Below are 12,005 nucleotides of genomic sequence, written 5' to 3'. Positions count from 1 at the left end.
GTTTGCATACAGATGCATCCGTAAGTGGAGAGGTAAGGTGCACCTTCAAATTTTATCATGGTATATAATTTTGATGTAAAATGTTCTTAGGATTATCTCAAAATTTATTTTAATATCTAATTATAAAATTTTAAATTTAAAAAATGGTTAAAATCAAGTAGATCTATAAACGTATTAAAATCTTGAAAATGGACGGTGTAGATGATATGTTGTAAAATGCACTATTTCTGAGACTTACAATCTTCTTATTTTTCATAGTCATACATCTCGATTTTGAGATGAACAATCAAAGGGTTTTTCAACATTAAAACTACCTTTTCTGATGGATTTTGAGGGGCATCCGTAGTTCAACATTATAAGGTAGCATCCTTATATAAATTTTTTCCATTTATATATATATATGGGTGCAGTTTGTATACGAATGCATACATAGGTGTAGAGGTAAGGTACACCTTTAAATTTTATCATGGTATATAATTTTGATGTAAAATGTTCTTAGGATTATCTCAAAATCTATTTTTATATCTAATTATAAAATTTTAAATTTAAAAAAAGGTTAAAATCAAGTAGATCTATAAACATATGAAAATCTTGAAAATGGGTGGTGTAGATGATATGTGTAAAATGCACTATTTCTGAGACTTAAAATCTTTTTATTTTTCATAGTCATACATCTCGATGTCGAGATGATTAAGCAAAGGGTTTTTCAACATTAAAACTACCTTTGCAGATGGATTTTTTAGGGGCATCCGTAGTTCTATATTATAAGGTAGCATCCTTATATAAACTTTTTCTTATATATATATATATATATATATATATATATATATATATATATATATATATATATATATATCTTGAAAAACACTATAAAACGCCTATAGGTAAAGTTCTACAATAATTCACCTATGGCTTTATCACCATTCAAAGTTTATCACATAGTTACAGATGTTTGATAGTGTTTGAATTTTAATTTTTTTTTTACAAATCATAATGATTTGAAATTATTTAGGTATGTGCGCCTTAGTGAGATGCACATGAATAAAATATAAAAGAAATAATTTGAATGATAAAAATTATGTAAAGTACCCCTATAAAGTTTCAGGGGTAATTTCATCATTTTATTTTATGACTATTTTTTTAATATTTTATTTTGGTGCGAATTGGTCATATGTACACACGTCCCAAATTTTAAATAAATTTGATTAGTACAATAATTATAAAAATTTAACTGTGACCGTGTGATGAACTTTGAACGGTGATGAGGTGTAGGTGAAGTCATGTAGAACTTTACCTGTCGGCATTTTGAAGATGCTATGTATATATATATATATATATATATATATATATATATGACATATTTTTTTCAAGACTATTAACTAGAGAAGATAACTAATTAGATTGTTGCAAAGAGAAATTTATAGCTGGATTACCATATTTATTTGCTAAGAAAGTAAAAAATAGATTAAAAAATAAACATAGAGGTATTATACCATAGGAGAACTTTCTGCAGAAATATGTGCCGAAGGATTAGCTCAATGTACAGATATGAAACTAAAAAAACAATTAGATAAACAAAAAATGACTGGTAGAAAAGAACTAAGAGACTTCTGTGAACAATTTGGTTATAATATTGAAAATACAAAAGATAAAAGTTATAGAAAGAAAAAATATAAATATGAAAGAAAAGAAAGAAAACCATATAAAAAACATAAGAGAGAAAAATTCATGAAAAGATTTACACCAAAACAAAAATAAAAAAGGCAAGACAAAATTACTAGTATGTTATAAGTATGGAAAAGTAGGTCATTATAAAAACAACTGTAAAATTAAAAAGAAAATAGATTCATTAATATTAGATGAATCAATCAGACATAAAATATATGATATAATACAAATATATCACGAAGATAGTTCTGAATTAAGTAACTCAAATAGTTCTAGTGAAAATTCATTAATAGGAAATATAGAAGATGAAAACCTCATATGGGAAAGTTCTAATGAATCTGATCAAGAAGTGCAAGATTGCTCTTGCAATATGCTATCTAAAGAAGATACTCTAATCTTAGACCTAATTGATAAAATAACAGATCCAGATGAAAAAAGAGAAATTATCACCCAATTTATAAACATTACCAAAAATAAGAATAAACCTGCTCCTTTGTTAAAAACTCCAGATGAATATTATTTTGCTGAAATTATCAAAATAATAAACGAAAGAGATCTAGTTCAAAAAGAACCAACAATAGGAGAATTACAAAAGGAAATAAATGAAGTTAAATTAGAAATTCAACAATTTAAAAGATAGAATTAGAATATTAGAATTACAAAGTGAAGTTTCAGGAAACATATCTGATACAGATGAAGTAGAATTTGAACAACTAATCAATCAAACAGAAAAACCTGAATCCTCAGGAATAAAATTAGAAGAATTAGATAATAATAAATCAACAAATCTAATAGATAGAATTATTACTCAAAAATGGTTTATATTAACCAAAATCATAATCAATAATGATTACACTTTCCAAATCTTAGCACTAGTAGATTCTAGAGCACATTTAAACTGTATCAATGACGGATTAGTACCCACAAAGTATTTTGATAAAACCAAGCAAAACCTGAATACTGCTGATGGTAGTAGATTATTAATACAATATAAGTTATCCAATGTTATTGCATGCAATAATGCACATTGCTTTCCTATCCCTTGTATAATGGTAAACGGATTAAGCCAAGCAGTCATTCTTGGTGTTCATTTCCTGACTTTATTATATCCAATTATAAGTACTAATAAAGGAATTGAAACAACTAGATCAGGAGAAACAATCATATTTGAATTTGTAGATAAACCAAAATTGAAAGAGATTAATAGAGTAAAAGATAATATAAAACAAAAAGAAAAGTTTATTTGCTCTCTTAAAGAGGAAATAAAGTATAAAACAATAGAAGAAAAATTACAAACCAATGAGGTAAAAGAACAAATAAAAATTCTTACTTAACAAATAGAAAAGAGTATATGTAGTGAAATTCCTAATGCATTTTGGGAAAGGAAAAAACATATAAGAAGTTTACCATATGGTTTTCATGAATCCAAAATACCAACAAAAGCAAGACCTATACAAATGAATACACAATTAGTAGAATTCTGTAAAAAAGAAATAGATGGATTATAAAGAAAAAATTAATTAGACCAAGTACTTCTCATTGGAGTTGTGCTGCTTTTTATATTAATAAAAATGCTGAAAAAGAACGAGGAGTACTAAGGTTAGCTATAAACTATAAACCATTAAGTAAAGCATTACAATGAATTAGATACCCTATACCCAATAAAAAAGATCTATTAGATAGATTATTAAATGCTTATATTTTTTCAAAATTTGATTTAAAATCTGGTTATTGGCAGATTCAAATAAAAGAGGAAGATAGATATAAAATTGCTTTTAATGTCCCGTTTGGACAATATGAATGGAATGTCATGCCCTTTGGATTAAAGAATGCTCCATCAGTCCAAAGAATTATGAATGATGTTTTTAATCCCTATTTAAAATTCATGATAGTATATATTGATGATGTTCTAATCTTTTCTGAAAATATACCCCAACACATCAAACATATTCATGCTTTTATAAATGCAGTAAAACATGCAGGATTAGCTATATCTGCAAAAAAGATAAGTTTATTCCAAACAAAAATTAGATTTTTAGGATATAATATATCTCAAGGAACTATCATACCAATCGATGATCTATTCAATTTGTTGACAAATTTCCAGATATCATCTTAGATAAGAAAGAATTACAAAGATTCTTAAGATGTCTCAATTACATTGTAAATTTTTATAAAAATTTAGCAATAGATGCAAAACCTTTATATGACAGATTAAAAAAGAATCCTCCTAAATGGACTGATATCCATACTGAAGCAGTAAATAAACTCAAACTTAAATCTAAAGAATTACCCTGCCTTTCTCTTTCTGATTCAGAAGTTTTTAAGATTATTGAATGTGATGCATCTGAAATAGGTTTAGGTGGAATACTTAAATAAAGAGTAAATTTCGGAGAACAACTAGTTCGATATACCTCTAAAGCATGGAATTCTACTCAACAAAATTACTCTATAGTTAAAAAAGAGATTCTAGCTATAGTACATTGTGTTAATAAATTTCAAAGCGATATTCTTAATTCTACATTTCTCATTCGTACTGACTGCAAGGCCGCTAAAGATATACTTGCTAAAGATGTGCAAAACTTAGTGTCTAAACCAGTGTTTAAAAAAACCCCGAGTCGAACCGGATTCGTCCGGTTCAACTCGGGAATCGCCATGGACGGATCGAATCGGCGAAAAAAATGGGAATCGTCCGGTTCTAGAGAGAATTGGACGATTCTGTACAGTGACTCGCCGATTCACTGTACGGAATTGGCGAGTCCGTACAGTGAATCGGCGAGGCCCGTACGAATTTTTTTTTTTATTTTTTTTTTTATTTTTTGTATTTTTTGTATTTTTTCTAATCCATGATAGATTTTTTTGTAATACTTGATCGATTTTTTTGTAATCCATGATCGAATTTTTTTTTTTTTTTTGTAATCCATGATGGAATTTTTTGTTTTTTTTTTTTTTTGTAACCCATGATCGAATTTTTTGTAATCCATGATCGAAATGTTTGTTTTTTTTTCTTGTAATCCATGATCGAATTTTTTGTTTTTTTGTTTTTTTTTTGTAACCCATGATAGAATTTTTTGTAATCCATGATCGAATGTTTTGTAATACATGATCGAAATGTTTGTTTTTTTTTTGTAATCCATGATCGAAATGTTAGTTTTTTTTTTTGTAATCCATGATGGAATTTTTTGTTTTTTGCGTTTTTTGTAACCCATGATAGAGTTTTTTGTAATCCATGATTGAATTTTTTGTAATCCATGATCGAATTGTTTTTTTCTTTTTTTGTAATCCACGATTGAATTTTTTGTTTTTTTTTTTTTGTTTTTTTTTGTAATCCATGATCGAATTTTTTGTAATCCATGATTGAATTTTTTGAAAATTTGTGATTTTTTTTTTTAATCCATGATCGAATTTTTTTTTGTAATCCATGATAGAATTTTTTGAAAATTTGTGATTTTTTTTTTTTAATCCATGATCGATTTTTTTTGAAAATTAGTTTTTTTTTTTTTAATCCATATTATTCAAAGAGAAAATGAGAGAGATGATGATTCTGAGGCCACCCTATCCCAGCCCTATTATTCACATATCGAGTCCCAACAGCAACAGTGTCGGAATGAGCACGACAGTGCAAGTAAGCATGAAGGATGGACAATCTTCGAGGATTTTAGATTGGGAACACAACAAAACACTAACACTCAGGGATTTGGGAATAGTCAGACGCCTGCTAATATCGATGATTCGTTTTTAGATCGAATCAATGAATTGTTAAACGAATTCAATCAATGGCACCAGCGTGACCAAGAAGAACAATAACGTCGTCTATCATTTTATTTTTAGATCATATGTTACTAATTTTATGCTTTATTGTAGTCCAGGTATGTTGATATACTTATTCCATGATAATTATATGTTTATCCTTTTGTGTGATGTAAAATTAAATGCTGAATGGCGGTTCATGCAGGGAAAGAACATATCAATATTCGCATATTCATTCAAAAACATGAAAATTCTTAATGGACTACCCTCATTTTTTATTGAATTCCTAAAAAACAATATTTATAATGAATTTTAATAATTTTTTCGGATTTTTTTAAGCTTTATTATGACCGATTCACCCGATTCCCGATTCGGATCGCCGATTCGTAGATCCGGATCGGTTTTTTGGAAGCCCGATCCGGGTCACCGATCCGTTTTTTAAACCATTGGTCTAAACAGATATTTGCTTGCTGGCAAGCTATCCTCTTTGCATTTGATTTTACTATTGAACATCTTAGTGGTACTTCTAATCATTTACCTAATTTTTTGACACGTGAATTTTTGCAGGGAGGGCAGAATAGATCACTCTGACCCTGAAGAATTATCCTTAGGACTCATATTATTTAATAAAAATATGAATACTAATACCAATCGTGGCAAAATGCCAATGGATATAGTCCTAGCCGGTTCATCTCCCACTTCATCACCCTCACCAACTAGAAACTTGGTACCATATTCTCCAATTGACCCAAATAGTCCAGTATATCCTATATATTCAAGCCAACCTCCTCCATCTTCTCCTCGTACACCATTATTTTTACAATCCTCTGTTCCCAGAAAACCTACAGTCAAATCCCAATATGAAGCAACCGCTTTTATTGATGATATAATCATAGAAGATAGTCAATTGGCTGAAGACCCAAATATCTTAGCCAAACATTATCTCTGTAACAACTTAAACCCTTCTTTTGGCATAAAAACCAGAGAATGGTTTGAGATGATATTGTTAGAAACTGACTCAGTTACTATCACACACTATTACCAAAAAAATTCGAGAATAATATCATATTCAAAATTACAAATACGAAAAGTACTACATTTCAGTGAATGGGGTTCAGATCCCTTCAACGGCAAAGAGATTAATATCCCCAGAATTCCCAAATAAGCATTTTAGATACTCCGAATATATTGAAGCCTGGCATAAAATCCTTACTGTTCAAAACCAATACTACTCTCATACTTGGTTCCTACAATTCAAACTTCCAGTTACAAACCCATTCCCAAACTGGTTCAAGGACTGGTTCATAGTTTGGGGTTTCAGAACCCAAATAATGCCCGCGGCCTTACAAACATCTGAAGACAAGTTCATTGAATTTAATGGGAGCAATCCCAATGTTCATTATGATTTATATTTTGTAGCATTATATCAAATACCATGGATATTGAAATGGACATATGCTATATCTCCCAATATAACACATAATTATCAATATGTACCATGCTTGGGAAAACAAATCTCAGTAAAATGGTGGGACGTCTTTGTCTGCCACCAACTTGAGCCTTATAATATTTTGCTCAAACAAATACCGCTAGATAATATATCAGTTCCATTTAAAAACCCAAATAGTTTATCAGAATATATATCTATAATGAAAAAGAAAAATCCTCAGGCCACCAAAGCAGAATTGGAAAAAGAATTACTCAAAATATTTTCAGAAGAAGCTGAGACTACCCAAATACATCATGAAGGATCAGCATCAGGAGACCCAGAAGACTCTGAAACTATCGAAGATCAGTCGGCTCATGGATGTTCGCAGAAACAAACACTCTACTGACCCGACCCGATCTAATTTCAGCAATCACATCAGCAATAAGGATTCTCTTACCTGATAGAATATCATATCAAATAAAACAATTTGTCGTGTACCTGCCACCTTCATCATGATAAGACATAAAGAAGATTCTCTCGTCAACATCAACCGACATAAAGCAAAAGTAGATGCCGTGGACCCTACACCTGTCACCTTTAAAAGATTCCCTCATCATCCGTACAAGGCCACCTGTCCACTGTCGACAGGAAAAAGAAGATTCCTTGTCTGCCATTCACGCAACAGGTCCCTTCAACCTTTATTCCTTACCATCACGACCGTCCACATATCCCCTTCTTTAGCACCGACAAACCTCAGCCGATCAAGTAGCATCCAGATGGCGCACATCGGACGGTTCCCTCAAAAGCCAATAAAACCTAATGTAATCAATTTGAAGTCCGGCTATTATAAATAGAAGACCCCTCAGCATTCCAGAGGCATCGAGTTGTCTTCCAAGCCTCCTTCTTCCTTGGTCACTCTGCCAGACAACGAAGACTCTCTCTCTCTCTTCACTTTCTTTTTCTATTTTTTTCTATTCTCTCTCTTGTAAAATAGTACCTTATGTGTGACTGTAATTGGAATAACCTTCCAAGATATTGTCAGAAAGCCTTTTGTAGTTACTGCCAGTGCAGATTGTAAGTACTTTCAGTTTTTATACAGTTTGCTTGTCTGTAATACAGTCTGTTATTTTATAGTTTGCTAATTTGTAATACAGTCTGTTATTAGTTTGTTAGTCATATATGTTGTAACAGTCCATAATCTGTAATAGTCAATATAGCTTGCAATAAATTCCAGTTTATGACTCGTTATGTAATTTAGAATTGTTTTTAGTATAAAAGTTTATGAATCTTCATATACTACTTGGTTGTTAATCGATAAAGCTCCTTTTTCACTAATCTTAGTTATTATTTTATGCTTATACTTGGGTTGTTTTAGGTTGATAGTTTAACAGGGATGATCTTGGTTTGATTTGGTATCAGAGCCAATCCCTAAATCTTCTAAGAAAATCTTCTAAGTATTTATTCTAAGAAAATTATTACTTCGAGAAATACTCTATTAGGCAGAAACCTAATTAAATTTACCATTAGAGAAAGTTGGTCCGAGAGTTGAGGTTAAAGAGTACTCAGTCGAGAGACCGTTTAGGCAATGAGAGCCGCTGAGGTAAAAAAGACGTAAGAAACAGCCAAGAAAGCACTCATCTGTAACCTAATAATGGAAAATTTCATTAGGAATCTATCTAATAAAGCGTTACCTCAAAATAATAATATTCTTAAAACAAAAAACAAAGAAGAAATTCTTATAGACAATATAGAAAACCAATTACACAATTGGACAATACCTAAGGTACCCATTTCAAATATCTACCAAGTAGGATCTTTTGATTTAAAAATAGGTTATGCTATTAAGACTGTAGAACAATTTATATCTGTAACGAGTAATCAGGAAAACTTTCAATTATTATCAGACAAATATATACAAGTACATAAGAATAAAAACTATTAGTACCTACATATAGGACTCGTTCAAGTAGCAATTAAACCATTAGCAAGATTATGACTTAATAATTTAATATTAGTGTGTCTTAAAGATACTAGACATAATCAATTTAATGATTCATTACTAAGTATGGTTGAATCTAGTCTATGCAATGGACCTATGTATTTTAATTGTTTCCCCAATTACTCAGTTTCTTTAAATGATCCAAACATCCTAAATGTCTTAACATTAAATATAAAAACTCAAGGATTTGATATGATCCCAGGATCACAAAACTTAGCAATTATTTATAGAATTTATTATAAAGTTTTGAATACTTTAAGCCCTAAAGTAGTTCAAATGGATACTAAAGGAAAAACAATTTTATTTCAAACTAATATAGAAAAATCCAAAAACAATAAAATGGTCAGAAATTACTTTACCATAATCTTGGTAAATCCAAAATGAAAATATCCGACATCAAATTCCAACAAACAATATCCCTGATAAGATTATTCAACACATAGATGGTAACATAGAAATAAAATTTGCAGGATCAAATAAAATATTTAAAATAAAAAAATGAAGATGAGATAGACACTTCTAAAAATAGAATTGAACCATCTAGATATTCCCTTTCTTCTACATGTAGTTCATCTAGACCTCAGGACTAATATGAACAAGAGATAATATTGTCATACCTCATTATAAACCAATATAAAAAGAAGCCAGAAATTATTCAAAATTTTCTGATTCAGAAATGGAAGTTCATGTATTAGTATTAGAAGAACGAAAAATAGATAAAGCATATATAGAAGCAGATTATTTATCAAATGAAAATAAAGAGATAAGAAATTGGTATAGGAAAAGGTTTGAACCAAGACTAGTAGAATTATTTCATAAAAAATATAATAAATTTCTGAAACAAGAAAAACAAAATAAAGGATTTTTTACATGGTTAAGAGAAATATTAAAAGAAAGGAATATTCCAATCCCTAATTTTGAAATAAATACATTAGAACGTCAATATAGGACTTCTGATACAACAAAAGGAACCAAAATTACTAGCTTACATCCCCCAGAAAAAAGTATAATTATAAAAGGGAAAGAAACGGAAAATACTCCTGTATTACAAACAAAAGCTACTCCTTATAAAATGACTTCTGGAGAAATAATTCTTAGGACGGAATTAATTCCCCATATTATAGAACAAAACAATTATACAAATTTATATATGCAATCTATTGGAAAACAAACTCTAAGAATAGAAAATATGTTAAGACCATTACCAATACAAGAAACACAGAAATCTGTATTATTCAAACTACCTCCTACATTAAATAAAGAAAAATTTCATATAGGAGATAATAATAAGACGTTAATGGATCAATTAATATCTAAATTAGCTAAACTTGATATTACAGAACCAAATATAAAAGGTAAAGGTAAACTAGAAATTACAGAATCTGAAACATTAATGTTAGAAGCTGAAGAACCTAAAATACCTGATACTATAAAAAATATGGAAACCGCTTTTACTGAAAGCCAAAATAATGCCCAATCTATTCAAAGAATAGCATATGGAAGAAATTGGAAACCTGCTACAGCTAGACCCTATCATCATAGATCAACCCCAGTTGACATCCAATTTGAAGAAGATCTTATATCTCATATAACCTCCTACTCAGGAAGAACCATAATCAATTAGAATATAAATGGCATGTCAGAACATCAAATACTTGATACAATAAAGCATATGACTATGTATACCTCTGCCTGTAAAATGGTTGGTAACTATGACCAAGAAGTCGCCAAAGCCATTGTTTGTGGATTTACTGGCTGGCTTCGTGGTTGGTGAGATTTTCATCTCCCTGAAAATACAAAAAATCAATTATTAAATACTACCAGACAATGGACAGTAAAAAATGAACAAAATCAAGATATCTTATACTCTGAAAGTGATGAGGTTAACACCCTTACTTATACAATTACTCTTCATTTTGTGGGGAGTACAGCCCTCCTTGAAGCAAAAACTGAAGACCTTTTATCCAATCTTAAATGTCCAACCCTATCACATTATAAATGGTATAAGGACGTATTTTTCTCAAGACTATTAACTAGAGAAGATAGCCAATTAGATCATTGGAAAGAGACATTTATAGTTGGATTACCATATTTATTTGCTGAGAAAGTAAAAAATAGATTAAAAAATAAAGATGGAGGTATTATACCATATTTCAAATGGAACTGATATATTTTCTAGAGGTATTTGTTTGAGCAAAATATTATCAGGCTCAAGTTGGTGGCAGACAAAGACGTCCCACCATTTTACTGAGATTTGCTTTCCCAAGCATGGTACATATTGATAATAATGTATTATATTGGGAGATACAACATATGTCCATTTCAATATCCATGGTATTTGATATAATGCTACAAAAGACAAATGATAATGAACATTGGGATTGCTCCCATTAAATTCAATGAACTTGTCTTTAGATGTTTGTAAGGCTGCGGGCATTATTTGGGTTCTGGAACCCCAAACCATGAACCAGGCCTTGTCGACTGACACCATAGAAACCATGCCTTTACTTTAATAAAATCACTTTCACTATAATACGTCTTCAAGTATTTTTTTTAAATACCCAAAATGGTCCTATTTCAGGGCTTGGAATCTTGAACGAGCAACAGTTGTTTGGTACTTTGGCTCATAACATAAGTCGGCCCAAATTATGGAAGTGTTCTTAAGCTAACACCAATAATCTATAGACCCCCTTTTACTCCAAACTTAGAACAAGAGAATTTAATAACGGAAAAGTGGTATACGTGTTGGGATTTGCGAGATGAATGCTACATTCCCTCCCCTAAGGTGCGAAACACCCTTCTTTGAGATAGATGTGGAGTGGTTGTCCCTCCAAAAAAACTAAAAACCAACTGTCTACTATTTTTTAGCAAGAGTGATGAAGAAATTTATTTGACAATTCATAAAGCTATATGTTGGATTTTGGCATGGTGAGCAGATGACTCTTGGATATATCTTTTGGTTTTGAGATATATGTAACATCTATGAGAACTTTCCTATTTGGTGCGGATTCCCAACCTTATACACATATAATGAAAGAGGAAAGAATTTGGGTGCCCCATTTGGGTCACCATATAGGAAAGACGCAAAGCGATCGCTTTCTATGAAGAGAAACACCATGATGTGGCTCATGTGGATTGAGAAGTTGGTTTTTTTGTAGA

Source organism: Amborella trichopoda, chromosome 13, assembly GCF_054954075.1.
Source record: "Amborella trichopoda isolate Santa Cruz 75 chromosome 13, AtrichopodaSantaCruz75HAP2 v2.0, whole genome shotgun sequence".
Classification (NCBI taxonomy): domain Eukaryota; kingdom Viridiplantae; phylum Streptophyta; class Magnoliopsida; order Amborellales; family Amborellaceae; genus Amborella; species Amborella trichopoda.
Note: the sequence above shows the minus strand (reverse complement) of the source record.